The following is a 24,612-nucleotide window of genomic DNA, read 5'->3' as shown; positions in this document are numbered from 1 at the left end:
GCATCTCCGAATTCACTTATTAAGGCCTTAAGAGAATTGGAAGGAAGAGGATCCGAGGCAAGGTGATCAGTCAAGAACGTCTGGCAGTGTCCAGGTATCCAGGTGAGAGGTGCTAAGCTTGACTCCGGGGACGAGTGGCAATGTCTGGGCTTGTCACAAGCCAGAGCAGCTGTTCCCATGCGAATGGCCTCTGCTGAGTCCCCACTGCACTTAACAGATGCAACCCCCTCTCACTGCACCCCCCATGGCCTTCACAGCCTGAGTCCAGCCACGCCTGGGCCAGTGTCCTCCCGGTCCACGTCACGACCTCTCTCAGCCACCCCAGCACGAGCGGCTGGCCTGTGAAGTCTGGCACAGGTTGGTCCTTCAGCCTGAACTACCCCCTGCACACCCTTCCCAGCCTCCCTCACCCTCAATGCTCTTCCCCCCGTTGTCTTTAGGGGCGACAACCTGTCTGCTTCCTTTAGGGCCCTTACAGCTGCTTGAAAAGGTATCGTCACAGGTGTTGGATACAGATGACGCAGACACAGACATCGGCCTTGATGACAATGGTCTGAAGACAGACAGAAGATGACAGAGACACGGACTCCTCGAGGTGACCCACCTCCCCCACCAGATGATCAGCCCCTCAGTCACAGTCGATGCTGGCTTTCTGCTCCCCAGCGCACCACCCCCAGCTCTGTGCCTGGCGCGCACTGGGCCCTGGCTATGCTTTCTGCATGGACAAGTGGATGAGGCCTGCAGAGCTTTGCCTGGCAGTGAGGAAAGGGTGCCAGTGGAGGCAGAGATGCCAATTGACAGCCGTCACCCGCATGGCTCATGCGGCCCCAGCAACTGGGAGCTGTCCCCTTGCTAGAGTGTTGGGGCGGGGAGGTGGTCTTAATATGGCTCATGAGCAAGAGGACGGCCTTTCTCATCTCTGCAATGTCATCGACGTCCAGAGATCTGCAAAATCACCCAACTAAGGCATGTGGCTTATAACTCCTTCTAAGGTACCATCATGTCTGTTCCAACACTCCACTGGCTCTTCTTGGGATGGCAGCACCCACGGGTCACCGGCATCCACTACACATGGCTCTCAGGATCTCCCACTCAGGGGAAGTCAGAGCATCCAATCATCCCACACAGCAGCAGTGCCGGGTGGCAGAGAACTCAGCCACTCTCTGCTCCCCTTCCCCCTTCCATCTCCCACAAGTATGTCTCTACAGACCCTGGACCGAGCCAGTTCCATAGCCAAAGCCTGGGGTTCGGGTCCTCGGGTCCCTCTCTCAGTGCAGTCCACAGGTCCGGCTGGCCCACAAGGCTCTGGAGAACAGTGGTGTCACCTCCCTGGAGCCCAATGTTCTGAGGCTGGCTGTGGAACGGGGAAGGGCTGGTGTTCTCCCTCCAGCTTGTCTCAGGTGAGTGGGATGTGGGGACAGCTGGAAGAGGAGCAGCTGTGCTGGGCATCAGGACTCTGCCCCCACCCACCCACTGGTGCCAGACTTGGTGTTTCTCCAAGAAACGGGGGGTCCTGGGGATCCCACTGTGGTCAGAGCAGGGGATTGGTGACATGGGCGGTGCCCCCCTAGGGAGGACAGGGTCCCACGAAGCAGATGGTGGTCTTGGCAGGAGGACGTGGGGGGGTGGTGTGTGATCTGTGTTCCTGGGGAGGTCATATCTGCTCCCTGATCCCCACAAATTCTAGAGCCATCCAGACTCCCCCCATGGTGGCCACATTCCTGAAGCCTGAGAATAAGGCTCCTCCACACATGGCAGGTATTGAAACACTTGTTCCGTGAAGGTAGAACACTGAGCCTTTGGTAGGGGATAGGTTAGAGGGGTAGAGGGGACTTAAAGGTGAGGGTTACGGGATTCACCGTCGCGGTTTCATTTCCTGGTTCAAATAACACATTATGAGTGCTAGAAACCTCCCTCAGAAAGTTGTGCCTTCAAAACAGCCACCTGTCCATCAACAGACAAATGGAGAAACACAGTGTAGTCCAGCCATCCAGTGGAATACCTCTTGGTGACGAAGAGGAATGAAGTGTGAATATGTGCTGCAAAAGGCCAGATTTGAGTCCATTTGTATGGAGTGCCCAGAACAGGCAAATCCGCAGAGACAGAGTGGATTAAAGTTTGCCAGGGGCTGAGCACACAGGGATGGAGAGTGACTGCCGACGGGTACAAGGTTCCTCTTTGGGATGATGAAAATGTTCTGAAAGAGGGTAGAGGCAGCGGTTGCACGACGCTGTGAATGCACAAAATGCCACCGAGCCATAAACTTTGAAATAATTAGGGTTATGTTTATGTCATGTAAATTTTACCTCGATTTTTAAAAAAACAACCCCTCTCTGCCTCTCCTGCTCCCCTAAGTCCAGAGCTTCATCGTCCCCATCTCAACTCCAGCAGCAGCTTCCAAAAGGACCCTAGTCAGCCCTTTACCACACTACTACATGTCCCCCAGAACCCAGCCTGGTCAAGTCTAGCTGCTCCTCCCTCCACAGGGTACCCAGGACCACCACACCACACCTCCACCCACCCAGCCTCACTGCCCACACTCCAGCCAACTCCAGCCTCTGCCACTCCTCCTAAACGAACTGGGTCCTTTCTTACCTCCACGACTTTGCTCTATTTGCAGTTCTCTGTCCACTCTTTCTTCCAAGAAAACTCCTATGCATCCTTCAAGACCCAGCTCAAAAGCCCACCCACCAGGCTCCCAAAGAGTCTGTTCTGCTTCTGTACAGCTCTGCTTTCACTGTGAGGGATGGATACTCTGTCTGCTCCAGGGGAGGGGACACATCCCCAGGACGTAGCAAGATGACCAACATCCTTTCATTCCACACATACCACAGGAGGCCCAGGAGTCAATGAAGAATGAATAAAGCAGGACAACGCAGCCCATGAGGACCTCTGACTCCCCCAGGGAAACAGTCTTTTCTCATTCAGATTCTCTCTGTCCAGCTTCAAAACACCACCATCCCAGCCCTCCAATTTCCCAGGACAGTGAGCCAAGTCAGCAAGGGGAGAATGAAGACGGGGAGGTGGCCTCCCCCACTAGTTATTCCTTCTCTGAACCCCGACAGCATCTCTGGGTGGAGTTACACTGTTTAAGAATTATAGACACTGGAAACTGACACAAAATTGTGAATCAACTATAATAAAAAATTAAAAAGAATTACTGACCATGTCTATGTCTATACCCTCCACCCCCCAAGAAGGGCTCCCCAGTCCTTCTGGGCCTGGGTCCTCCCTGCTCCACTGTTTCCCCATGACAATCCCCACGAATAGCATCCCCCCAAACTCAGGTCCCTCCAAACTCATGTCCACTCATGTCCAAACCTCAGAATGCAGCCTGATTTGCTAATGAGGTCTATGTCCATGTAATTAGTTAAGGGGCCTGAGATGAAAGCTCCTTGGTTGAGGGTAGGGCCTAAACGCAATGGCTGGGGGGTCTTCCTAAGAGAAAGGAGAGGAAGGTTTGGGCACAGGGAGGAGGCAGAGGTGGGAGTGATACAGCTACAAGCCAAGGAACATCCAGAGCCACCAGAAGCTGGGACAGAGGCCTGGAGCAGACCCTCCCTCAGAGCCTCCAGAAGGAACCAACCCCAGCAACACCTTGATCTCTACCTTCCGGCCTCCAGAGCTGTGAGAAAAGACATTTCTGTTGTGTTAAGCCACCATTTAGTGGAGATTTCTAATGCTCAACCCCAGGAAATTAAGACACTTGCTAACAATTTACTGATTATGTTCATTATTTATCTCCCCTTTCCAGGATGTATGTTCTACAAGGGCAGAGATTTCTGCCAGTTTATCTATTGGTGGGCCCCACACTCCTAGAAGGATGCCCGGCATGTAGAGACAGATCAATAATCTTCGATGAACAGATGATGCAGCGAAGAAACTCACCTGAGTGTCTCAATGCCTGAGCCCGAACCCCAGCTCCACCAGTTACCCACCAGTTCCCAGACCTCGGTAAACCTCAGGCTCCTCTTCTGTAGGGTGCAAATAGTCACAACCCCTGCCTCTGGTGCTGATACAAGGAGAAAATGCTTTGAAAGGCTTATAAAGCGTCTGGTGCAGAGTAAGCCCTCACAGTCAGAAATGGAGTCACTTGAAAGGAGATTAACAGTGGTTCTCAACCAGGACAATTGTGCCCCCACCTCAAGGGCCACATCTAGAGAGCGTATCTTTGTCACACCCAGTGGGAGGGGCACTAAGGTACCTAGTGGGTGGAGGGTCGGGGGAGGGAGGCTGCCCACCCTCTGGTAGTGCCCTGCACAGCCCCCGCCACAAGGAGTTTATCTCGCCCCTCATGTCAAGAGTGCCCAGGTTGAGAGACCCTGGTGTCAGGTCCGAAACGGTTTCTGGAGTGGAAGAAGCAGGACGTCAGGGCAGAGGGACCGCTCAGACACGGCGGTAAACGTGGAGCGGGGGAGGATGGCAGGAGGCCAGGGTTCCAAGGCGAGGCTGAGTCCTGCTCCACCTGCTCCCATTTTGAGATCTCCCACAGAATTCCTCCAGCCCAAGTGCCGGGGCTGTCTAACCTCTACTCTTCGGGAGGCACTCAGCTCGCCCACTCCAGGTGGAGGAAAAAGGCAGGGAAAGGCCTCTCTTATCGTTTTGCTACTTGTCTCACCACCGCCATCCCCACCACCATCGCAAAACTGAATTTTACTTTCACAGGGTTCCTCTTCAAAGCCAAGCTCCTCCTGGGTTTAACCCTGGGCACTTTACTGCAGCTTCACCAGACTGTGACCAGGAAATTCGGAGGAGGATGTGCAGGAAGCCCGCCGTCCCTCTACGCTGAAGGGGGTCTCTGCGACGGTGACACATCACGAAACCTTTCACAATCCCGTCGCCACCACGGAAGTGAGTGATTATCTTTCCTCTCCTCCAGAGCATTTCCAAAGCAGTAGGCAAATTGCCAGGGAAATGCTAGCGAAGAGAGAAGGGAGTGGGTCTGCCCGCTGTGTCACTCCCCCAGCCTGCCGGTTTGCAAAAGACACCCACCAAGACCAAGAATGGGTACAAGAGGAGAAGCGCACATAAGCCTGGCAGACTGGAGACCTCAGCCCTCAAGGGCGGCCGCCCATTAAAGCTCGTACTTCTGTCCAGGTGGCTGGAGAACAGGCAACAGACTCCCCTCCCCTGCAGACATCTGCCTGCAGGAGGAGCTGCTGCGATGCAGACACTGGCGAGGGAGGGGGGGTGCACCAAGCTGGTTACTGTGCTGGGTGCTGGGGGGTGCGGGGAGAGGGAGGGCTGGAAGGAGAGAGGCAACTCTTTTTATAGCAAGCAAACAAACTGTTTTGCTTGAAGAAGCCAAAAAGGGAAAAAGAAAAGAAGAAAGAAACAAAGAGAATGTCTCTGAAGGGTAGTAAGAGCCGTGTGGCTTAGGGTCAGAGAGGAGGAGGGTTAGGAGCCAGGCACGCTGAGGCTGGGTCTGCCCCAGTTCCCAGGACAGCTGAGCACAAGTCAGGCCAGCGCCACTTGGCCCCCAGCCCCCACTATGCATGACTCACCCCCAGGGCTCACAGAAGCCCAGGAGTGGGGGGATCGCTACCCCAATTTCCCAGGTGAAGAGCCCAAGGCTGAGCCAGTTGGCGAGGCCACCCATCAGTGAGAGGGAGAGCAGAGTGTGGCACAGCCCCAAGCCTGCCTGCTGTGCTGTCCTGGGCGCCTGAGGGTCTCATTCCCGAGCAAGCCTGGCGAGGAACCCTCCCTGATTCCCCGATTCCCCTTTCCCATCACCTCCACACTCCAAACCAAGCACTGCCTCACTGCAGCACAACCAGCCAAGGCCTCCCAAGCCCACCCCACCCCCCGTTCCCCCCAAAACACCAGAGCCAACACCGTGGCCTCCCTTCCCTCCTCCCTTTATTCTGTCCACGGAGACATTGGAGCTTCTAGTTGGAGAGAAAGCTCCATCCCATAATAAACAGCATGAACTATTTATAACCCCGAAAACATCTTTATTATTATTTTCTTCCCTCCAGAAACCATCTCGCACGATCCTGCCCAGTGCACACCACAAGGACCGCAGGGCCGCGGGCCGGGTGCTTCCTCTGGCCCTGCCCGCCCGGCGAGCAGATGGCGGCGTGGGCTCTAGGTACCAGCCTCCTGGCAGTCCAAACATCTGTTCCCGTTAGAAAATGCTAATTGCCATCAATCAGGACAGCACCTACCCACATTTACATGCAAGCACACATGCAAAAAAAAAAATTACATCTAAATTTCTCCAAGTGCAACACTCCCTGCATGATAACTAGGCGGTCAGTGCCTTTGCCACATGGAAGCCAGCGCCTCCCGGAAGGCTCCACCTGGGCTGCACAGCCTCTCCAGGACCTGTCCCTGGACCCAGAGCAAGGAAGGAGGTTAAGGAGTCCCTCAGGGGATGGCTGGGCTCAGCCCTCCTCCCCATGACTCGCATCTACCCACCCAGGCCGAGGTGGACACGGGGTCACTGGCTCTTCTCAGTGGGAGTGAGGGCACCTGGACAGAATGCCTGCTGAGACCAGATGTCCCTTTGAGCTCTCCTCCATCTGGATGGGGCATCTGCATTGGTGACCTCTCTCTGAGCAAAGGTTCTGGGTGTCCCCGCATCTCCCAGGCATAACCTGGCCAGATCTCTCAGCCAGAGGATGGCCCCACATCCAAATCTGGAGGGTGGTCCAGAAGGTTGCCGCCTGACACCCTCATGGGGAGACGATGTGCAGCGCTGTTCACAGCCCTGAGGCCACCTCCTCTGAGTGTGGTCCCATCCACTGGTGCCAGCTTCTCCTGACCTCAGGTGTCAGGGGCACCATGCCTGGGGGCCAGCCTCCATCCCCCAGCCTAGGTCCTTGGACCACAGTTTGGTGGACATCCCCCAGACCCCAGTGACCAGGGGTAGTCCTGAGGGCGGGGGGCTCTATGCTTCCCACCATGAAGCCTTGTCCTCCCAAAGGAGTACAGCGCCAGGCTACTCCCGCCATGGAGGGCTGTCTGCAGTGACCCAAGACAGGGACAGCAGGTGACCCTCAGCCAGAGTGTACAATCTGAGGGCCCTGGTGCTTGCAGAAAGTGGCCTTGGAATACCAGCCCATTATATAACGAGACAGGAGCATTTTCCTGAGAGTCTCTCCCCACCCACCCCCCAACACACGCCCCAAGGAAAGCAAGCAATTTCAGTACTTCTCCTCCTGGGTGGCAGGTGGGCCTGGGGACTGGTCTGAATGATCAACTCATGATCACAGGAGAGGTATCTGCAACAGCCTAGACATGGAAACACAGAAGTCCATCCACAGATGAGTGGATTAAGAACACGTGGCACATTTACACAAAGGAATACTACCCAGCCACGAAAAGAACAAACTAACGCCATGTGCAGCAACATGGATGGAACTAGAAACTTTCATACTAAGTGAAGTAAGTCAGAAAGAGAGAGACAAATACGATATAGTATCACTTACATCTGGAATCTAATATACACCACAAATGAACCTTTCTACAGAAAAGAAACAAACTCATGGACTTGGAGAGCAGACTTGTGGTTGCCAGGGGGGAGAGGGAGGGAGTGGGATAGACTGGGAGTTTAGGGTTAGTAGATGCAAACTACTGCATTTGGAGTGGATAAGCAATGAGATCTTGCTGAATAATAGTACAGGGAACTCGTCGTGGCGCAGTGGTTAACGAATCCAACTAGGAACCATGAGGTTGCGGGTTCGGTCCCTGCCCTTGCTCAGTGGGTTGACGATCCGGCGTTGCCGTGAGCTGTGGTGTAGGTTGCAGATGCGGCTCGGATCCCGCGTTGCTGTGGCTCTGGCGTAGGCCGTTGGCTACAGCTCCGATTCGACTCCTAGCCTGGGAACCTCCATATGCCGCGGGAGCGGCCCAAGAAATGGCAACAACAACAACAAAAATAGTACAGGGAACTATATCTAGTCACTTGTGACATAACATGATGGAGGATAATGTAAGAAATATATGTATATATGTATGACTGGGTTTACTTTGCTGTACAGCAGAAATTGACAGAACATTGTAAATAAACTACAATAGAAAAAAAATCTTTTTTTTTGCTTTTTAAGGCCACACCCACAGCAAATGGAGGTTCCCAGTCTAGTGGTCCAATCAGAGCTACAGCTGCCAGCCTACACCACAGCCATAGCAACGGAGGATCCGAGCCGCATCTGTGACCTACACCACGGCTCACAGCAACGCCGGATCCTTAACCCACTGAGTGAGGCCAGGGATTGAACCTGCAACCTCATGGTTCCTAGTCAGATTCATTTCCACTGCGCCATGACAGGAACTCCAAAAATAAAAATCTTAAATAAATAAAATAAAATAGGAGTTCCCATCATGGCTCAGCAGAAATGAACTTAACTACTACCCATAAGGATGCAGGTTTGATCCCTGGCCTTTCTCAATGGCTTAAGGATCCGGTGTTGCCATGAGCTGTGGTGTAGGTCACAGATGAGGCTCAGCTCCCGCATTGCTGTGGCTGTGGTGTAGGCTGGCAGCTACGGCTCAGATCGACCCCTAGCCTGGGAACCTCCATATGCCTCAGGTGCAGCCCTAAAAAGACAAAAGACTAAATAAATAAATAAATAAATAATACAAAAGAAGATGAAGTTTAAAAATAAGCTTCACGATACTAATAATAAGCAGTGAAAATAAGCCATGACTGAAAGGGAGAGAGAAGGATGACGATGGGTGATGGGTGGATACACACATACATAGGTGATGCCAGCTACATGGACGGATGGGCGGATCGATAGAAAGGTACATGATCGATAGACACACTCACACGTGTACACAAGGCACATACAGACAGATGCATGAATGGACAGATGGTGATGACAATAGATAGATGGACAGCAAAAAGATTTCCTTTTTTCTCTGTATCTTCACTTGGGGTTCGTTCCAGAGAGTCTGGCACAGGGCCCCAATGCTGAGTGTTGGCTGAGAAGCCAAGGGTCCAAGCCCGGACTAATTCTCATTCTCAATGGGGAGAAGTGAGGTGGTCTGGATCTGTGTGAGGTAGGGTCCATCCAGTCCAGGGCTCTGCTCATCTGATGGCAGCACCAAGACTCCAGAACCTTCCCTTGCTGTCCTCCAAAGCCCTTCCAGGCCCTGAGACCAGCCCTGAGCTGAGACGAGCTTGGACTGGAGTGTCCACCCTCCCTGTCATGTCCTGGGCTGGATAACTATGCCCACACCCCTGTCTCGGTGTCCTGTCTATGAGGACCTGGCCACCTGCTCTCAGACCTCCTAGAAGTAGAGCCAGGCTGCTGCTTGCCCTCCCCAGATCTCCGCTGCACACGCTGGTCTCTGGGTCTGATCCTTCCCCAGGCACACTGACTACCCTTCAGGGGCTGCATAGAGCCTGCCACACTGGACTTCTTCCACCCACAGCTGGACACAGCTGGATCTGCGACCAGGGGAAGCAGATTCCTTTCTACGTCCCAGGCCCTCCAGGTGGGCGCCCCCTACTCCCCGCAGGAAGGGATGATGGGCCGAGGCATGTTGCCTGTCAGGGGGAGGGCAGCTTGCTGGGCCAGATGCAGGAGAACACGTGTGAAGGGGGGAAGACAGATACGAGGTTCTCTGCTTACTCCACACCTGGGCTCCTCCCGCAGAAATACACACCTCACAGTGTGCTCTGAGGATTAAATAAGAGCCCAGCGTGAGAGTGTGTGTCTGTTGCCAGACACCCACATGTGTGGGTTCTCCAGAGACCACAGGCTGCGTTTTATCGATCTTTGTACCAGCCTGTGCTTACTTCAGGACACTCAGCACCAGGCCGTTTCCTGCCCTTGATGTGCTCCATAAATGTTGGAGAGTGAACTCCAAATGCTTGGATTTCATCCTAACGATGGACGTCACCAGCCTGAAACATCACCCTACCCCCAACTGCCAACAAAGGTACCTGAGACATCACCCCCCCTGCAGTGGCCAGCATGGGTACCCGAGACGTCACCCCACCCTCAGTGGCCAACATGGGTACCTGAGATGTTTCCCTACCCACACTGGCCAACATGGGTACCTGAAACATCACCCCACCTGCAGTGGCCAACACAGGTACCCGAGACGTCACCCCACCTGCAGTAGCCAACATGGATATACCTGAGACATGACCCCACCTACACAGAGGGGAAAGAGTAGAGATTGTTATTGGCAGATCTGGCAGGCTGATGGGAGTGGGGTGGTGGTTGGGGGTGGGATATTTCACTTCATAGCTCATCTCTAGGATACTGGGCCCCCTATATGAAAAGTCATAGCATTATATAAAGCGTCTCATAAATTTCACATGCGATGGCATTCAAATTCATCTAGTCCAATCTACCTCCTAACACACATGCTCATCTCTTGTTAGAATCCCTTCTTCCCATTCCCACCAAGTGCTTCTCAAACCAGGGAACCCACCTCCACCGACCCCCTTAAGCCCCTCAAGGAAACACAGTGATGAGATGAGGGTAGCTGAGTTAAGCACATGCAGCATTTCTGAAGCGTTTCAGCTGAAGCCTTTTAGGGAAATAGTACTGTTAGGCTACAACCAGCACGAGCATGTTGTGGATGGGATGTAAGAGCTGCATGAATTTTTAGGATAACAAATAAGATGTCAAAGAAATGTCAAGTTTCCTCGGACCCCTTCTGGCAACAGATGCCCAGTCTTTCAGGGGTGCAGGCTTAGCACTCCTGCCCTTTCGGAGGCTTCAGAGGAAACTTCATACCTCCAGGGAAAGGCCGTTGCCCTCTATCATCCAAGACGAGCCATTTAACCTCCCTCTGCCTGAGCACACCCTACTGCGTACAGGCGCATATTCTTCCTCTGCGATGTGCCAGCACACTAAGGATTATAACCAATCCTTCCTTTAGACTCAGAAAAGGAGAAAGACTCACGCAAGTTAATTTATTCATAGAAGATAAAAAAAAAAAAAAGGCTTGTACCTGCCTCAGCAAAAATGCCTCAGCCTTCCCAGCTGCCGCGTGGAGGCAGGTCGAGGGCCCAGGCATGCCTTGCTCTGGAGGCTGGGAAGGGTGAGTGGTCTTCCATAGGAAAGGTGACATGTATCCGAGCCCCTGGAAAGTGGGGTCAGGGTGCAATGCTCCAGGTGCATGCCAGGGGCCAAGAGAAGGGCATTTTTGCAAAGAGTGTACAAGGCTAAGTGAAATATGAAATAATTTAAAAATCATTATGTTCTTGCTTGGGAACTTTCTAAGCAGCAGAATAGTCTAGAAGAGTGGCTGACTGGATGACATTCTGGCTCACAAACAAGAGACAACTTTCAAAGGCCACCTCTGGTCACACCTGGTGCAGGTGACATTTGTTCTGGTTGTCCAGGAGGCACCTAGAACTTGGAGGTACACGTATCTGCTTCCTCAGCTGCAAACAGCACAACAGAAACAAAGACACACACACCTATAACCTCTCAACTGCGTGCAGTATTTAAAGGGCCGTCAAGGTCTGAAAATTCTTTGCACAGCACCCTGCTCTCCTTGCCTCACGCGTGCTGCTGACTGAGTACTGTGCTCCCATGCCCCAGACACCGTCTGCGACCGAGCAGACACCCCTATATCACATCCGGGGGACCGCAGGAGACCCGTGATTCAACTCTTCCTGGGGTGAAGGCAGAGCATTTCAAGAGAGACAATAATACCTGGAACACTGATACTTTCTACGGGAGGTCTTTTACGGAAACCTACCATGTGCAGGGCAGTGGGAAGAACAGCGAAGCAGCAGAAGTCTGAGCCCTTAAGAAACCCAAGAGAGGAAAGGAGACAGGCAGAGAGGGGGGACAGGGACCCTGTGGACCTGGAGGGATGGAAGCTGAGGACAGAAAATGGAGAGGGCAGGGCCTGGCCCATGCCAACTTGGCATCCATTCAGGAATCATTCCCCAAAACTACAATGATGGGCACGCCTGCTGAGAACCTCCAAGCAAACCACAGTGGTCATGCTGTTTGGGGGGAGGTGGGTATCATCCTTAAAGAAAAGTTTTTATTTTGAAATAACTTAAGACTCAAAGAAATTGGGAAAGTAGTACAGAGAATTCTCATGCGCCCTTCTGTCCTGGGCTGAATTGTGTTCCCTCCAAATCTACATATTGAAGCCCTAACCCCTAGTACGTCAGAGTGTGACTGTATTTGGAGGGTCTTTAAAGAGGTAATTAAGTTTAAATGAGGTCGTGTGGGTTGGCCCTAATCTAATCTGCATCTTTTTTTTTTTTTTTGGTCTTTTTGCTATTTCTTTGGGCCGCTCCCGCAGCATATGGAGGTTCCCAGGCTAGGGGTCGAATCGGAGCCGTAGCCACCGGCCTACGCCAGAGCCACAGCAACGCAGGATCCGAGCCGCGTCTGCGACCTACACCACAGCTCACAGCAACTTCAGATCCTTAACCCACTGAGCAAGGGCAGGGACCGAACCCGCAACCTCATGGTTCCTAGTCGGATTCGTTAACCACTGCGCCATGACGGGAACTCCTAATCTGCATCTTTATGAGAAGAGGCGGGTAGGACACAGAGAGAGGGAGGAACACGTGAGGACACAGGGAGAAGACGGCCCTCGAAAAGCCAAGAGCGAGGCCTCAAAGAAATCAACCTTGCCCACACCTTGATCCTGGACGTCCAGCCTCCAGAACTGTGAGAAAATCAGTGTGTTTACCACCAGTCTGAGCCCTCTGCCATGGAAGCCCAGGTCAACCGACGTACCCTCAGGCAGGACCACACTCCCAAGCCAGGACGCTGCTGCGGGTGCACCAGTCACCCACAGAGCTGATTCAAACCTCGCTAGTTTTGCCATCTGACTTGTGCATCCTCTCTATCTGTGCTTCTCAAATATCTGGGGCAAAGCGTCACTGGTTTGTTTGTTTTGTTTTGTCTTGTTTTTAATTTATTTTTTATTGTTATTTCCCCCACCACACTTTTTTTTCCCACTGCACAGCATGAGGACCCAGTTACACATACATGTATACATAATTTTTTCTCTCATTGTCGTGCTGCGTTTTAAGTATCTAGACATAGTTCTCAGTGCTACACAGCAGGATCTCATTGTAAATCCATTCCAAGAGCAATAGCTTGCATCCGTTAACCTCAAGCTCCCACTCCCTCCCCTCAGGCAACCACAAGACTATTCTCCAAGCCCATGATTTTCTTTTCTGTGGAAAGGTTCATTTGTGCTGTATATTAGATACCAGATATGAGTGATATCATATGGTATTTGTCTTTCTCTTTCTGACTTATTTCACTCAGTCTGAGAGTCTCTAGTTCCATCCATGTTGCTGCAAATGGCATGATGTCATTCTTTTTTATGGCTGAGTAGTATTCCATTGTGTAAATATACCACATCTTCCTAATCCAGTCATCTGTTAATGGACATTTGGGTTGTTTCCATGTCTTGGCTATTGTTTTAATGGCTGCACCTGTGGCATATGGAAGTTCCCAGGCTAGGGGTTGAATTGGAGCTGCAGCTGCTGGCTACACCACAGCCACAGCAACGCCAGATCAGAGCCACATCTGCAACTATGCCACAGCCTGAGACAACACCAGATCATTAACCCACTGAGTAAAGTCAGGGATCCAATTCACATCCTCACAGAGACAACAACGGGTCCTTAACCCACTAAGCCACAGTGGGAACTCCAAGGCCACACTGTTTTATTTCCAATTTATTGCACATCTGTATTTTGGGTTTTTAAGCTATAAAAATGATACTGGGAAAATGGAATAAAAAGACATACCAAATACAAAGCCCAACTTCTTATTATTAGAGTCAACAAACACAAAATTAAACAGAAAACTACTCTTTCACATTGGCTATAAAAGGTTCTAAATGAATACCTCTGACTTCCCTCCTCATCTTACAGGAACCAGGACAGAGGCTCACAGGCAGACACTGGTGCTTGGATCTCACTTCAAGTAGCTCCGATTTGGATCATGGAGATACATGTCCTTAGCCAGTGTGCCACCAGGGAGCAGCTGTGGGTTCAAATTCTGGATGGCCTTGTGCTAACCATTCTTCTCTGCCTCAGTTTCCCCAGGAAACCCAGCTCAGAGGGCTGTTGGGAGCATTAACAGAGATATGTGCTGATCTTGAGACAAGGACCTTGAATAAGATACTCGTAAACACGTGCCACCCCGGGATGTCAGCTGGACCAATCTCCAAGCCCTGAGTACTGCTTCAGAGACTTCAGGCCCACGGGTCTGCCAGATGAGGCCGTCTTATGAGTGTGTTGTTTGATCTTTGTTGAACTTGGGTTCATCTCCTGATTGCTTCCAGGTCCTTCCGGAATGCTGGCATCCTGATGAGTCCCCACTGGCAGCTGCAGGTGGCCACACCCTATGAGCTTCCTGCAGCTCCAGCCGTTACTCAGCCACACTCGGAGACACAAGGTCGCTGAAAAACACCATCTGTCTACACACATGCCTCCTCCTCGGCCACCCCAGAGAAAAAGAGAAAAACGATTCTGCTCTGCCTCCATGTTTTTCTCTTCTACACACACACACACACACACACAACACACACACACACACACACACACACACACACACCCCACTAAAGGTAAGTGTGCCTCGACCTCTACTTCTAAATTAATTTCTCTTCCTGAGGCATTTGCTGACACTCCCTTTCTGTTCTTTGCCCCTCAGAACACAGATGCCTTTGAAAGCACCAGGCCTAGGAATACTTAATGTACCCTTGCAAATCGGATAAAAAAATAATTTTCTCCCAATCTATAAAAATCCTAGCTTGTCTGTTTGCCCTTTGAGTGGAGGTCACTGCCAGCCTCTGTGTGCTGACGTAGAAGGACAAAGTAAGGGTTCTAAGGAATCAGGTGCAGGGGCGTTAGCCCGGGGACCAGCTGGCGATGGGACCAGCGAACACTCGTCAGCCTCGAGGTGAGGCTGGCTCACAAAGCCTCAGGGCCCCTTACTGACAAGCCATTTCGAATCCGTGTACAAATCCATGTAGAACGTGCCCCTGCCTCCGACGAGGACACCTTCAAGTCACAAGCTCCACGGCCTGCTGAAGCACAAAGCCTGTCCCTCCCTCCATGCACCTGTCTGCTGCTGTTGATGGTGACACTCATTTACAGCCTCGACGGGACAGCTTGGCCCTGATCCCGATGGCCTATAACCTCACAGGAGATGGCCCGCGTGTACATGCAGAGGACTGGGAACGGCGCTCTCCCGGAAGGCCTCCTCGCCCTGCCGCAGACCTTGTATCTGTAGGCTTCAGTGCAGCTGGTACCAGGCTGTTCTCAGCCTCAGCTCCTCCTTGTCCCCTGGTACCTCTGCTCCTCCCTCAACCAGCCTGGCGAGCCTCCCCTGGTCCTGAGCCTCACTCCTGCACGTCATCCTCCTGTAGCCCGGCGGCCCCCTTGGCCTTCGGAGCCTCCCCATCTCCACCCCAGCCCTGCCACGTGCCTGCCCGCCTCCTTCCCCTGAGGCCTCTCCCTCTCCTTCCCGGGCCCTGCTCCGACTTCCTCATGGGGCACGAGCTGTTTCCTTTTAGGTTTAGATTTGGGGTCTGGCTTTTTCATGCTTAGGTTGCTCTTAAAACAGATCTCAACAGTGGGCTGATGGGAAGCAGAGAGAAAGAATCTCAGCCAGTTGGCGCCCAGTGCTGCTCGCCACCTCTTGGATTACAAGGGACTCATGGGTTGGGGTTTCCAAGAAGCCCACTCTTACAGCTTGGAGTTCTGGCCTTCACTTCCTCATTGGCCTATAGGCACCTAGGCCAATTTTTACCATTGACTTTAAAATGGTACCTGTCCTGGGCAGGGGGACATGTAGAGGTCATGGTGCCTGGGCTCACCTTCCTCCCCAGCAGCCTCGGAGGATACAGTAAGCAGAACTGCGTCCTCTGGAAGGATATGCTGAAATCCTAACTCCAAGTTCCTGTGACTGTGACCTTATTTGGACTTAGGGTCTTTGCAGGTGTGATCACATTAAGATGAAGTCCTCCTGGAGTAGGGGCCCCAATCCACAGCCAGTGTCTTTTTTTTTTTTTTTTTTGACCACACCCACAGCACATAGAAGTTCCTGGGCCAGGGACTGAATCTGAGCTGTGGCTGCTACCTATGCCACAGCTTCAGCAAAGCTGGATCCTTAATCCACTGTGCCACAGTGAGAACTCCACAACCAGCGTCTTTACAAGGCGAGGGAAACTTGGACACATACAGACACACGTGACATGCCGTGTGAAGACCAGGGGACAGACAGGCACAGAGGGGAGAAGACATGTGGTGGTAGAAGCAGATTCTAGAATGATATGTCCAGCTGCCAAGGAAGGCCAAGGCCTGCCAGCGACCACACAATCCAGAGAGAGAACGGGGCCTTGCTGGCACCCTGATTGCAGAGTCTAGCCCCCACAGCTGAGAGAGTAAATGTCTGTTGTTTCAAGCCCCACTTCTGTGATCCTTTGTTGCAGCAGCCCCAGGACCCTCCCACCGAGCATCTGAATCTGGAGCCCCACCTCCACCCCCACGGGTTCCCCCTCTCAAAGCCCTGAGCTCTGATGAGACGGATGCTGATTCCTGCCACTCTTCTCAGACTCCTTCCATCTGGGGAACAGCCAGCTCCTTCCAACCCCAGAGCCGAAGCTACATCTGGAAACTCTTCTCACCCTTAATTGTTCTTAATGCTTTAACACACTGAGTGACTAATGGGCTCTAATTGGACAGCTCCAGTGCGGAGGGGTGGGGGTGCTGACAGCGCCCTCTGCCACCAGCCCAGCCTCCTGGGCTGCTCATTCCCGAGCTCACAGGTCACCAACAAAAAATCCTGGCCCATTCTCCTATTTCTTTTTTTTAAATGTCACACCAGTGCCAACAAGCAGTTTTATCCTTCAACCAACAAATATGAGGCAAAGAAAAGGATAGCAGAGAAGCCAAAAGCAGATGGGACAAAATATCACTACTGCCACTGAGGTTTGTGACATCTGTCTGGGACAGACAGAGGGTTCTTGGAGGCTAATCCGGCACCAGTCAATTAGGTGAATGTTAAAGAGCCTGGAAGATTCCAGCCACAGAGAAACAGGGTCCAGGCCTTCCTCACACAATCAGAGGAAAGGAGGAGGAGGAGGGGGAGAGAGAATATAACAGGAGGGGTTCAGGCTCGTTCCCCTTCCTCATGGACACGTCCCAGAACTTGCACTGGTGGTAAATGTTCAGAAGGAAGGAGTGCAGCTGCTCTCAGCACCAAATCTTCGTTTCCGAATACATGTGGTAACAGAAGAGCAAACACAGGTGTTTCTAGAAGGACCCATCTTTCCAAAATCTGGCTCAAACTAGTCTTCAAATTAAAATATCAGGCATGAGAAGCAAATAAAATGCTCTGTGAGAAGGGAGAAACCCCAGCCTCACTGTTGAGGTGGGCATTACCTGGTCCACCCAGCAGCCACCAGGACTTCCTCATGCGTGGCGGCAATGTATTAACTGCAAGTGTCAGAGAAACATCCCATTAGCTTCTGGTATAACTAGATAAAGTCCCGCTCTCCCTCTCCCCACCACTGGGGAGACGTCTACCTCGATGCTCTAGAAAGCTCTGTGTGCATTAATATTGCTGATGCGGGCAGCCTTTGCTGCGGCTTGGCCCCCCGAGGGTGCCATGTGATGGATTCCAGTTTAACAGCTTTTAAAAACAAGCAGACAAGAGACAGGCATGATGGATGAGGCAGGAAGCACGCTCATTCGGGAATGATTTATGGGAAGTCGCATGTGGCCGCTCAGGGGTCCATCCTGGAGGGCAGGAGCCCGGGTAGACAGACCAGTTCTAATGTTGTGGGGGAGGGGGGACAACAGCTGGAAGTGTGCCAGCTGCCAGCCATGACACACTCAAGCCTGAGCCAACACAAGTATGGCAGCCTCTGCTCGGTAACATGCTGTCCCCTGTACTTGAAAAAATGCCACTGGCCCAGCCCAGAGCCATTCTTCTTGGGCCAGAAGAGTCAGCCGTGGGGTGGACTTTCCCCCTTCCCCTGCAGGTTTTAGGAGTTCCCTCTGAGGGGCCAGAGGTCAGGGCCAGAGACTTTGTTCATCTCTCTGCTCCAGAGCAAAAGTGCTCCCTGACCCCAAAAAACATCTGGAGAAGGAACAGCCAGCTGTGCCCTCTGCTTTATCTGAGTGACCCCAAGGCACCAAACCATGGTTTGGGAGGAGTCAGAACATCCAGTCAGGGTGGTGACAGGGAGGGCAGAGAGGAAGGGGAGGGTGGGGGACGGAAGAGCGGGTGTTGATCGCAGTGAGTTTCTGGTCCAGATGCTAGAGGCAGGTCCCCTCACCATTGACTTGGAGCACCCGTCTGCCCCTGGCCTCTGCCACTACATGTAAGAGACAAATCTCATTTTACAGATTAATTTCCACCCATGTTTTTACTAAGGACTCAGAATTTACTATACAGTACAATCCAGATCAAATCCATATTTAAAGGATGAGCCTCGGAATGGGATATAATATGTGGGGCCCTTTCCAAGGCAAAGAGATGGAGCCAGCTTCCTTGCATTCCCTCCTCTGAGCCCCAGGCCTCATCGAGGACACATCTGCGGGGATGGGGCGCGACGCTGTGCGGGCCCGCACTCCCCAGGGAGTGGAGCAGCCCGGCGCGCCAGAGCAGAAGCTCCTGCAGGCTCCTCCCTGAAGTGTCCCCATCACCGATCCCGGAGCACCTAGAGAGCACTTTCTCCAGACGACCTCCCGCTGCGAGAGGGCGTGGAAGACGCACAGTGCAGAGGCTCCGTAAGCCCGTATGGGCTCCTCTCCCCTGCATCATCACCCCCCAAGCCTTCACCCCCCAGGTTGGCTTTTTCCCAAGGGCCTGCTCCCACTGCTCATGATTCATCCATGGATGAAGGGAAGCCAGCTGGGCTGCCTGCTGCCCCGACCTCTCCCCTCTCATTTTCTTTCCAGACCTCACCCCTCCATGCACGCTGGAGCCCAGGGGTGGGTTTGGCAGCCCCCTCCAAAGCTCGCATCTGGATCCCATCAAAGGAGCGGGGCACCACTGCAGGGTGAGAGGGTGTCTGCAGGAAGTCCGTGGCCAGCACACCTGACTGCTGATCACTGTGGGTGGCCTTCTCCCTTCAGAGACCCACCCCTCGCCTAAAGGTGATCAGAAGGCGATACACAGAGCCAGGCCCCCTCTGCAGGCTTCATGCTGCCCTGGGCAAATGGGACATGAGGGTTTTCGCTTTGATGCTTCTCTCCTCCAGACTTCGCCCCACTAGAAAGGAGAAGGCCCTTGACGCACAGTGCGTTTCACAACTTTGAGCACAGGCTTGGAAGCCATGAGGGACCAGAAAAGGCATGTGCTCCCCGAAGCAGCTCTGGGGGGCGGGGAAGAGCCAGCATAGCAACCCCCCTGAGCCCTGAGTTACCAGACCCACCATCGGGCCTGGGCTATCTGATGCCTTTGGCTTCTAACACTAAGGATTTACCATTTTAGGAGAAAGCTGACTCCCAGACCTAAGGAAGGTGAAGCTGGGCCCTGAAATCCCCTTCAAGAAAGCAACTAGGAGAAGCATCTTCCACGGGGTCACGGAGATGACCGACAGTCCCCAGTGCACAGGGGGTGGGCACTCTGATGCCCCTTCTCCACGGGCAGAGCCAGGTGCACTTACTTAGGACCAGAAGCCCAGTGCAAGCCCCTAGGGGTCACCTGGCCTGCACTGAGACCACGCCCAAACCTCACGTCAAGCGAGAGCATCAGGGAGCTGGCAAGGCTGGTGTCTTGGTGCCCGTGGTGAAAAGGGGAGGCTGAGGACAGTGCCCTGGCACTGGTTTTATGGTAATGCTGGGGGGAGCCCTGAAGGGGAAGCTTCAGAAGGTCCCAGGGGATTGAGACCTTCTGAACGGTCCCGAGGCCTTGCTCCTCTGTCCCAGTGCGGTCTGGGGTGTATGGTCTTCCTTTCCAGGCTCTCCAGGGTGCCCGGTGGTTTAGAGAATGGGATGACAGCAGGATTTCAGGGTAGAAGAGAGGCTGTTTAAGTACTCAGCTCCAACGCATCCCCAGATCCACCACCTTTCTCATCCTGGGTCCGAGGCACAGCCACCCCTCCCTGGGACAAGCTGCGGCCTGCTGGCACAGCCCCTGCTTCTACACTGACCTCCCTGCTCCATCTATTCTCCACCCAGAAAGCAACAGCATACGACTCAAACTGGGTCATTCAGTCCCTAGCTCAGCGCCCTTTAGTAGCTCCCTCCATCCTTCAGACAAAACCCAGAATCTTTAACCAGGGTCCGAAATGCTTCTGACTGTAGCCGTCACCTCCTTCCACGCCTGCTCACCCCCCCCCCCCCGCCCCCCGCCCCAGAAGACCAAGCTCTGCGCCGCTTCTCCAATGTGCCTGTGCATCGCAGCCATGGGGCCTCCGCACTCACGGCTCCTCTGCCCGTCCCCAGGGCCTGCCAGCCGCCTCCTTCAGTCTCTGCTCCCGTCGGCGCCCAGGGCCTGCCCAGGCCTCCCGGGGGAACGGCAGCCTTCTCGATTACCTCCTCTCCCCATTTTCTTCATGGCCTTATCGCTGCCTGATTTGCTCAAATACACCCTTGCCGCCCTACCCGTAGAAGACAAACGTGGGCAAGGACTTGGTGCATCACCGCTGCATCTGCAGCTCAGCCCCTGGAGGGGCTCAGGAATGGCGGGATGACTGAACGCAGACCCGTCAGCGGCCCCCTCAGCCCACTGCAGGAGAGGCCCCCAAAGGCCCTGAGGAGGGGCGAGGACTGATTTCCACCATGAGAAGATTAGAGGCGGTGCCCGCCTGGAGCTACACCAGTGTCGTGTGTGGAATCCAATGCCATGGATTCTAAAATGGGATCTGTCAAGGCGTCTTGGAGAGACCGACCTGTGTCCTGGTCTCTTTGCCCAGGACTCTTGTTGGCATTGTTCTGACTGTAGGGCGAGGGGGCTCTGGTCTTTCCTGCCCTGAACGACACGGACCCACCAGTTCTGTGTGGTTTCTCAGCAGAGAGCAGGGCTGCACGAGCTCCAAGGTGGTATAATAAAGAACTTGTCTGGTTTCTGTGCCTGGTTCCCAGAGGTAACCTCTAAAACCTCTGGAATTTCTAAAGGCTGGGAGTGTTCTTCCTACCAAGTCCCTCGGGAGCTCATCCCACTGACTCTGTGCTCACCACGCAGCCTCAGAGAGTTTCAGGGAAAGGGTACTGAGGGGAGGTTTGGAATTTTCACTTCCTACCTCAGGGGAGGGAAGACTTGCTGGAGAGCGAGTTCAATCATGTGGCCAGTGGTGTCATAAGACCCCAGCAAAATTCTGGACACACACCCAAAGCTTGGGAGCTGGGTGGCCGATGAACACGTGGATGTGCTGAGAGGGCCCTGACTCTATACGGGGGCAGGGCATCAAGCTCCAAGTCCATCCGGGACCCTCTCCAAGCTCACCTATGTGCATCCTTTATAATCAAACTGCAAATTGTAAGCGTAGCACTTTCTTGAGTTTTGTAAGGTGTTCTAGCAAAACGGTGAAGCTGAGGGGGGTGTGGGAATCCTTGAATTTGTAGCCTGGTGGTCGGAAATGCCACTGGCCACGAGACTGGCAGCTGGCATCTGAAACAGGGTAGTCTTGTGGGGGATGGGCCTGAAGCCTGTGGGGTCTGCTGGTAACTCCAGGCGGCTAGTGGCTGGGTTGAAGTACACTCTAGCCCCTAGAGATAGGAACGGGGCAATCAGCGGGTTCTCTCTAGAGCCAGACGAAGGCATCGGAGCCCATTACTGGGCTACAGAGCAATGTGGGCTGTAGGACACAGAACCAGTATGGGTGGGTCAGACCCCAGCCTTGGCCGCTATGGCATCTCATGCTGACACCAGACAGTGGATGCTATGTGCACCCTGACCACCCGCCTTCCGGGGATAAAACCTCGGCGGCCAGACTGAGGGATTTCAGCGGCCACTCCTTACGAAATCCTGCTCAAGGGGATTTCTGGGGATCTGTGGATTCTCCCAGCCCTACTCCCTGAAGTCACAACAGACACCTCAATCTGCAAACCAGAGCCAGCAGAACGTCCCTGCAGTTTCCTCGTGCAAAAGAAAATTGACGCGCGAAGACGTTTTTCCATCACAAACGCCAACTCTGAGGAAGGACGGGAGCGCGGGCAGCCGCCTTACCTGGAAATGGAAGGGGAGGTCTGCTTTGCAGTAGGAGGGAGGCCCCCCTGGGGTTCTTTCTGGAACTTCCTTGGGATGGAGAGTTGCCAGGGAAGACTAGGAAAAGCTTCAGGGCCTCAGAGACAGGTTTCCAATCTGAAGGAAAGGAAAAACAATTAAATGCCTTTGAAGTAAACATCCATATTTTGATATAAAACAAGCAGGGATGGTAATAAACAAGAGAAGAGAGGGCAGAGCCAAGGCCCACTGGTTGCTGCCAGGGATCAGGCTCCAGGGGAACAAATCTTTAGGGCCTGACTGCTGCCCGCGGGTGCCACGTCTTCTGGTGTTGGCCCTGCTCCCCTGTCGTTCTTTGACCCACTGTGCTGGTCCCACCACCCCACCTTGTCTCACACACCCTCCTGCCCTCACTTCCCGCCTCACCCAGTTCAGGGTCCAGGACCCATCGCTGCCACCTCTCTGGCAACTCCCTTGCCCCTCTCTTTTTAACAGACTCCTTGGGCAAGGTCACTCTCCTGAAGCAGCCCTCCAGAGGTGTCCTGTTTCATGGGGAGGAAACACCCAGACTTTCTACAATGGCCTGGAAGCTGAGTCAATCCAGGTTTGAGGACTCCGAAGCTTACATGATTTGCAGGCTGCCTAAGAAGTTAAAATGGGGACACACGAGTTCCCGTCGTGGCTCAGTGGTTAACGAATCTGACTAGGAACCATGGGGGTTGTGGGTTCGATCCCTGGCCTTGCTCAGTGGGTTAAGGATTTGGCGTTGACGTGAGCTGTGGTGTAGGTCACAGACGCTGCTTGGATCCCGCGTAGCTGTGGCTCTGGTGTAGGCCAGTGGCTACGGCTCCGATTAGACCCCTAGCCTGGGAACCTCCATATGCTGTTGGAGAGGCCCTAGAAAAGGCAAAAAGACCAAAAAAAAATGGGGACACAAAAGTAGGATGCAGGGTCTCACCCAGGGCCTGTGGGCTCAGAACGTCACAGTAAATCCTCCTCTACCCGGGGCCCCTTGGCAGTCTGGCTTCCTGCTGCACCAGTGGCCCCTCCTCCCCCACGCCCCCCCCCCCTGCAGTGCCGGGACCTCCTGGCTGCAGCTCCACACTCAGGCTCACCTGCCCCTGCATCATGCCTTTGCACCAGCTGATACATGGACTGCACTCCGCTACGTGACTGGGGGTTACCCTCCCCACCCCCCAACTGTTGTGTGACACTTTTCCAGTGAGGCCGACTGGAAGTAAAACACCTTATGGAAAATAACCACTGATCCTCCACAGTCCCCCCTTCATGTGACTTTTCCCGCAAATGATCAAATCTGCTGTCACACAGATACATTTGTTTCCTGTGGTCTTTCTTTGCACCCTCCCCTGCCCCAGAATGCGAGCATCTTGAGGGCAGACACTTGATCTGTATTTTTCTTTGGCCACTCCCATGGCATACGGAAGTTCCCAGGCCGGGGATAGAACTTGTGCCATAGCAGCAACCCAATATGCAGTAGTAACAACACAGATCCTTAACCCAATGAGCACGGATCCTTAACCCAATGAGCCACCAGGGAACTTCTTGATCTGTTTTATTCAATACTCTATCTCCAGTGTCTAGAACACGCCTGGTATACAGTTGGAGCTCACTCCGTATTTGTCAATGAATGAACTTTTATCCTCCTGTTTCATACTCTGAGATTTACTTAGAATAGTGCCCCATCAGCAGTCTCTAGAACAGGAGTGCCCAGGAAACAGAAAGGGGCTGGTTTCTGTTTGTTTTGTGGTGGTGGCTGGTTTGTTTATAGTGGGTAGGAGACACCTGGGCCCTGGAAGCTTTTCTTTGCTTAATTTATTCCAATCCAGTGTGTGTGCCATCAAGCAGACAGGACACAAAACCCACTTAGGAGATCTGTTCTGATCAGCCCAGAGAGACAGGCTTTGGGGCAGGGTTGTAAGATCATGCTGACCAGGGAATATCTGGCTGAGCTCTGCCCCACCCCACCCCCGGCGGAAAGGCTCCTATTGGCGTGTCCCCAGAAATCTCACAACAGAGCATTAAAAAAATTACTTTTAAAAAAACTACCAGTTTTTTTCTTTTCCTGAAAGCCGATCACTTAAGGGAGAACTACCCCATCCCAAATGGCAGGGCCAGCCTCACAGAGCACTGCTAACTACAGCAATGCCTTTCCAGCGACCACTTGTGCCACGCACACAGCCAGGAGCTGGGCACTGGAGAGGCTGGGAACGGCCCTGAGCTCCATGAGGCCCCTTGTCATCTGATTCTCCCAGGTCAGGGGTCTAAATGCGATGAGACGGACGGCTGGGGGAGAGGCTAGGGGAGACTGAGGGGCTCAGGTGGAAGCAGCTCCAGGTGGTGACCCCAGCGGGTAGGGCTAGAGGGCAGGTGGGGCTGCTTCTCTTAAAAGTAAACGCTTAATTCTCAGAAGCCAGCAGAAAAGGCAAGGGCTGAGGTTCATTTTCCACCAGCCCTGCTGGAACAGGAGCAGCATGGAGCTATGGATGCTGCCCAGCCAGGCACTGTACCC

General features: G+C 53.3%; 1 protein-coding gene across 3 annotated transcripts in view; it reads right to left on the bottom strand.

The window, feature by feature from the left end:
* RBFOX3 (RNA binding fox-1 homolog 3) overlaps positions 1 to 24,612 on the bottom strand; it is a 431,817-nt gene that overhangs the window by 291,564 nt on the left and 115,641 nt on the right. For all 3 annotated transcript variants that reach the window (XM_047758490.1, XM_047758492.1, XM_047758493.1), the window contains exon 2: positions 22,086 to 22,220. The gene's annotated coding sequence lies outside the window, so the exon portion shown is untranslated. The remainder of the gene's footprint in view (positions 1 to 22,085; positions 22,221 to 24,612) is intronic.

This window comes from Phacochoerus africanus, chromosome 14, assembly GCF_016906955.1.
Source record: "Phacochoerus africanus isolate WHEZ1 chromosome 14, ROS_Pafr_v1, whole genome shotgun sequence".
In the NCBI taxonomy this organism is placed as follows: domain Eukaryota; kingdom Metazoa; phylum Chordata; class Mammalia; order Artiodactyla; family Suidae; genus Phacochoerus; species Phacochoerus africanus.
This window is presented reverse-complemented; position numbering and strand designations above follow the sequence as displayed.